Source organism: Mytilus californianus, unplaced genomic scaffold (genome assembly GCF_021869535.1).
Source record: "Mytilus californianus isolate M0D057914Y unplaced genomic scaffold, xbMytCali1.0.p SCAF_3, whole genome shotgun sequence".
NCBI classification, from domain to species: Eukaryota; Metazoa; Mollusca; class Bivalvia; order Mytilida; family Mytilidae; genus Mytilus; species Mytilus californianus.
In genome coordinates, this window is record NW_026262679.1 from 2,727,102 (window position 1) to 2,733,447 (window position 6,346).

The window sequence follows — 6,346 nt, forward strand, 5'->3', positions numbered from 1 at the left end:
GGGAGATATATACTCAAACTAAGAACTGAATAAAAAACTGATATTTTTTAAAACTAATAATTGTTATGTTTTTTACGTTATTCCTTAAATTATAGCTGACAATGAAGACGAATATTTACCGACAAAGCTTAATAAATATATACAAACAAATATTTTCAAGCACACTTTGCATTTTATCATGTCATTTTTAAAGAAAACTAAGTATATTTAATTATACCACCACTGTAAATAGTATGTTCGTTCGTCCTTTCATCTTAACTAAATGTTCGTCACACTTTGCTCGGAAACTACAACTAGAACAATTTTATACTAGGTCAGCACCTTGACGGTAAAAATTTTTAATTTGAGAGTTGTTTTGGATATGCTAGACACCTAATTCCTGCAGTTTGCCGATATTATTTTTTTTCGATATCTTGAATGAACTTCAAATTTTTCGTCACACATTTATACAATATATCTTAACAGAATGGCTTCCTTTTTAGTCATAAGCTTGTTAGTGATAATTTGTTTTGTGTGAACTCATTAAGAATCTGTGAGACACCTACTACCTGTTTGCAGATACTTTGATATTTTAAGCATACTGAAAGAAGACAAATATTTTCGTTAGTTCTTATTTAAAAGACCTTTGTTTGGTCAGCAGCTTCACAGTGATAAGTTGTAACGTGTGAGTTCTTTTCGATCTGTCAAACACCTACTTACTGTTAGCCGATATCATAAATATTTCAATATTTTGAATGAACTTAAACTTTCTTACACTTGTAGGTACTACTAGACAAAATGACTTAATATTTTGTCATCAGCTTGATTATGACAATTTTAAATCTGTGTGCCCTTTTTAGATCTGTCGGAAAGCTGTATCCTATTTTTCTGATACTTTGATTTAAAGAGTGGAGGTATGCTTAGCACGACAATACGTGCATTTTTGCTTAAATAACCCATTAAGAATCTACAAGGATATATTTTTATTTTACTCCATATACATCGATTTTTTTTATATGTTGTGGCTAGCGGTTAATCCTCCTCCATTAACGAAACTAATTAAAAGGTGTTTGCCTGAGGTATCAACACAGTGCTATACAACACAATGAAAATAACAGTTTTCATATATTCAGCAATTGAAAGGCAATAATATATAAGTAAAGAAATAAGAAGAGAGCTCTTTCACCAACATAGACCTCAAAATTATAGCCATCGAGTAAGGCAATGTTGCCAAAGGGAGCAAGGTAGAGAAAAGAGTGAAAGTGTTTTAAATGCAAACAAATATAAGTAGTAAAACATAATTTATTGTGTTCATTGAATTTTCAAAGGCACTAGTAGCCGTAGGTTGATAACGCTGGCGAATTAATACATCAGTTATTCTGCATGATCACATGTTTTAAATGTTTTAATAAAATACAATATAATGCCTATGATCGTAGGTTGTAAGTTCTTGTAAGAAAAGATTACATAGGGTGATATAATGCCAATGCCTAAATACAACAACCCATTATAATTTTAATCAAGGTCGTGAAGGTGGATGTACAAATTTCAAACTGACGGTTTATAGTTGAAAACTTGCTTCAGTTGCTTTGTAAACAGGTTATGTGTCTATCAAACATATCCATTAATAGGATATTAATAATACAATGACCAAACGTTACGCATTATTTACTTTAAACATTAGCTTTGAATTTGTCATTTTGCTCCCTTGGGTTTTTTTGCAAGATAAATTTAAATAGATAATGAGCAGCACAACAAACGGCAACCGAGGGATTACAGGCTCCTGATTTTAGAAAGGCACATAAAGAGGTGGGGTTCAACGTTTGCAGGCGCGTAACCTTCCCCTAACCGGGGACAGTAGTTTAAAAGTACAACAACAAACTATAAAAAAATGTTGAAAAAAGGATTGGCTAATCATACCGACACAAACAAAACAAAACAAAAACGATGAACAACTACTTACAGAAAGTACTGGTCTGAGAGTTATAGCAGTTAGTGGAAGCAGTACATATCCAAACGCCATAAACAGTCAGAGAAAAACCTGATCTTGTGCAGTGCAAATCTATAAGTATCGACAAATTGTAGGACCGTAAATGTTCATAGCTGTATAGCAACAATATTTAGCTACCTATGTTTTAATTTATTGATAACAAATTAATCAAAGATTTTGTTACAGCCTAAGTTAATAACTTTATAGAATAAGTTTATTCAAAGAACAAATAAGTTTATATGGATCGTTTCTATTTTTGACATTTTAACCTATTATGTCTGTTTGTTTTGTTCACACTTTGTTGTCAATAAAATGGAATTGAATGCGACTGTAAAACAAGTGAGAGGTTTAGCTAGCTATAAAACCAGGTTTAATCCACAATTTCCACATAAGGAAAATCATGATGCTATATCCCGTTTGTAAATAAAGTTTTTTACAGTACAGCCAAACGTCCAAACCAAATCTCTGTATTTATGAAATATTAAAGGTTTAAAGGTTTAAAGTAATATGTGGTAACGACAGTTAACTGCATAGACATAACGGACGATTTGGGATATATAAACACCGTCAGACGGAGCCAAAACAACGTCCAAATAACAGTAAGGCACACAAAATCGTCAACTTTGTTTTAAGTTTGTGTATAGGGTTTCCAGTGTGAATTTAAAATATCTAAATCTAGGAAAGAACAGTTGTTGCTGCTTATATTTGATTTATTCAAAGTAAGTTCTTCTGGGTAAATTTCAACACTAAATTTAGAGAATTCTTGAATTTTCTACGTAAAATATCATCACAACAACGGTACGTGTTGTTGAATTTACTAATGAAATGGATTTTAAACGGGTCTTAACTAGTTTAATTTGGTCATTAAATGTGATTCATAACAATACAGGAGCAAGTCTGCTATTAAAGGGGAGTAATTGAGAAAATACTTAAAACACGTCGATTTACTTAATTGTTAAAACGTTAAAAGTTGTTGTCAAGTAGACATGCAACTAGCAAGAATGTTTTATACAGAACAAAACTATCAGGTCTCTGATAAAACATCGCATTCATAAGTTGAAAAACTGTGTGAATGATCGACCTAAGTCCGTTTTCAGAGACAAAGAGGCCGTGAAATGTCTATCATCTCTTCATGATAAGTATGTTGTTGTTCCTGCGGATAAAGCTTCAAATAATATTGTCTTTATATGTAAATCGTATTACTACGAATGTCTTGTAAAAGAATTAGGAATAAATGAGCACTCAGGTAATCCCACATACAAAGACATATCATTTGACAAGGATGAGATTTTAGCAAATCATAAGTCCTTCATGGCTTCAATGAACATTACATTGAACACCAAATCGGAGGACTGACCTTTTTTGTATTGGATACCTAAGCTCCACAAAATTCCTTACAAACAACGGTACATTGCCGGCTCATCTGCATGTTCCACTAAAGAATTGTCCATCAGATTGACTAAAATTCTGTCCGCAGTGAAAGAGGGTCTTCAGAAATACTGTGAAACTGTTTACTCGCGTAGTGGTATTAACCATATGTGGATTCTTAAAAATTCTAAAGAACTTCTAGATAATTTTAAATCTCGGTCTTTTTCTGAGATTAGTTCTATCAAAACTTTTGATTTTTCAACCCTGTATACCACCATTCCCCATGTGAAATTGAAAAATCGTTTGAAAGAAATAATCCACAATGCCTTTCATCATAAAAATGGTAGCATACGCTATAAATTTATTACTTTGGGATATCATAAGGCATATTTTGTTAATAGTGAACAAAAGGGTAAAACATGCTACACAGAAGAACAAGTGATCAGTATGCTGGAATTTCTTATCGACAACATATTTGTTGAATTTGGAGGTAGACTTTTTCAACAAATTGTCGGCATTCCTATGGGAACGAACTGTGCGCCTCTCCTTGCCGACCTCTTCTTATTTTCATATGAATCGGAGTTCCTTCAGACACTTGTCAAAAACAAGAAGATCAAAGAAGCCAGAATATTTAATTTCACTTTTAGATATATTGATGATGTTCTTTCCATTAACAATCCGAACTTTTCTGATTGGGTTCCATTAATATATCCCCCAGAACTAGAAATTAAAGAAACAACAGACACGGCTTCCTCCGCCTCATTTTTAGACTTATATCTCGAATTTGACATACACAGTCATCTCAGTACCAGAATCTATGACAAACGAGACGATTTTAATTTTAAAATTATAAATTTCCCCCACCTTAGTAGCAATATACCAACTTCACCTGCATATGGGATATACATTTCCCAACTTATTCGATATTCAAGAGCTTGCAGCTCCTACTCAGACTTTGTAAAACGTCACCAGTGTCTGAGCAGAAAGTTGATGAACCAGGGGTATGTCAAAGAACGTCTCGTCCTTTTTCTAAAAAAGTTCATCGGAAGGTACCAAGACCTTGTTGATAAATATTCCGTATCAACTTCACAAATAAAACATGATGGTCTTGAAGTATAGATTCTGCATACTGACGTTGTTTATCATCTTAACAACGTGTAATATTGTTCTTTCATTTGTCTTTGTTCTATTATTAATATTACTTTTACTGTTTGGTTTGTTTTCTGTGATATCCATTTGACGTGGCTGGGTACTTATACATCCCGTCAATGTGTTTGTATTATCTTTCATTTTTACTGGTGTGTTTTGTATATGCGACTTTTTGTATTTCTGTGGTTCTTATAACGTGACTCTGTACTTTAAAAGATCCCGTCATTATGTTATTGTTCTGTTATATGTCATTATGTTATTGTTCTATTATAAATTTGAAAATACTTTGAACGACAAACGACAAATTTATTTTACTCGCGTAGTGGTATTAACCATATGTGGATTCTTAAAAATTCTTAAGAACTTCTGGACAATTTTAAATCTCGGTCTATTTCTGAAATTAATTCTAACATAACTTTTGATTTTTTAACCCTGTATACCAACATTCCCCATGTGAAATTATAAAATTGTTTTGAATAAACATTGAATGACAAACTTTTTTCTTATGTGACGTTTACATTTTCTGACGTCAGACACGCGAAGCAATGAATGTGGTTTTTAATTTGATAGATGCTTTTGTGCTTTTTTTGTAAATAATTGTTTGTTTTGATATTGTAACACAGTGATGACTGCTGTACCCATATTTTGACTATTTTATTTATAATATCTGTTTTGTTCACGCATCGTTGTAAATATAACGGAATTTGATAAGACTGTCGTACAAGTGAGAGGTTTAGCGCTATAAAACCAGGTTCAATCCACCATTTTCTATATTTGAAAATGCCTGTAACAAGTCAGGAATATGACAGTTGTTGTCCATTCGTTTGATGTGTTTTGTCATTTGATTTTGCCATGTGATTAGGGACTTTCCGATTGAATTTTCCTCGGAGTTCAGTATTTTTGTGATTTTACTTTTTATATTATATCATATTAATTCCATATTAAACTAAATATATATAATTATACCTCCACTCTAAAAGTAGGTGTTAAATATTCATTCCGTCCGTCCGCCTTTTCGTCCGCCTGGTAGTCTCATGGTTGGCAAAGTATTACCCGGGCGGGAAAATCCGGATGGGAAAACCCGGGTTTTTCCCGGGCTGGGCAATATTCCCTGAAATGGGTAATATAGGCAATACTGGGCAAAATGAGTTTTTAAACTTATTTTAAAACAAAATAGTAAATAAATACTGTAGTTTCACAGTATTATTGCTAAATATATAAATTTTATACATATAAATACTGAGAGTCATTTTCAGACACTTTGAATACTTTAGATATTTCATGATGTTGAATCAAGTCAATAATTTTCATCACACAATTCACTAGTAACCATGGATGGCTTAATCTTTGGTGATCAGCTTGTCAATGAGTTGCAATGTGTGTGCTCTTTCCTGTATATTTGGTACACATATTACCTGTTTGCAGATACTATGAATTTTTAAGCATGTTGAATGAAAACAAATGTTTTCCTTACGCTTTATTATAAAGTAAAAATTAAACCTTTGAATAAAAAATATATATCAATTCTTTACTCTGAGCAAGGTGAAACATGTTTTAAAAAAGCAGGACACCCTACTGAGGTCAATTTGCTAAAATCCTGTATAATGCAGGATCTACTGAAAAAAAAAAGAATAAAGTTATTTCTATTGGGAAAATGACTTAAAATCTAAGAAGTAAAAACAAAATTGATTTTTCAAACGCACTTATCGCCGTACGAAAATAAAGCTGGCGGATTTTGTGAAATCGTACAATTGCCTGATAACATGATTTCTATCTAAATCTTGATATCATCTAAATCATTTTTATATATTTCCTGTTTACAAAAGTATGAATTTTTCGAAATACTAAGGATTTTCTTAT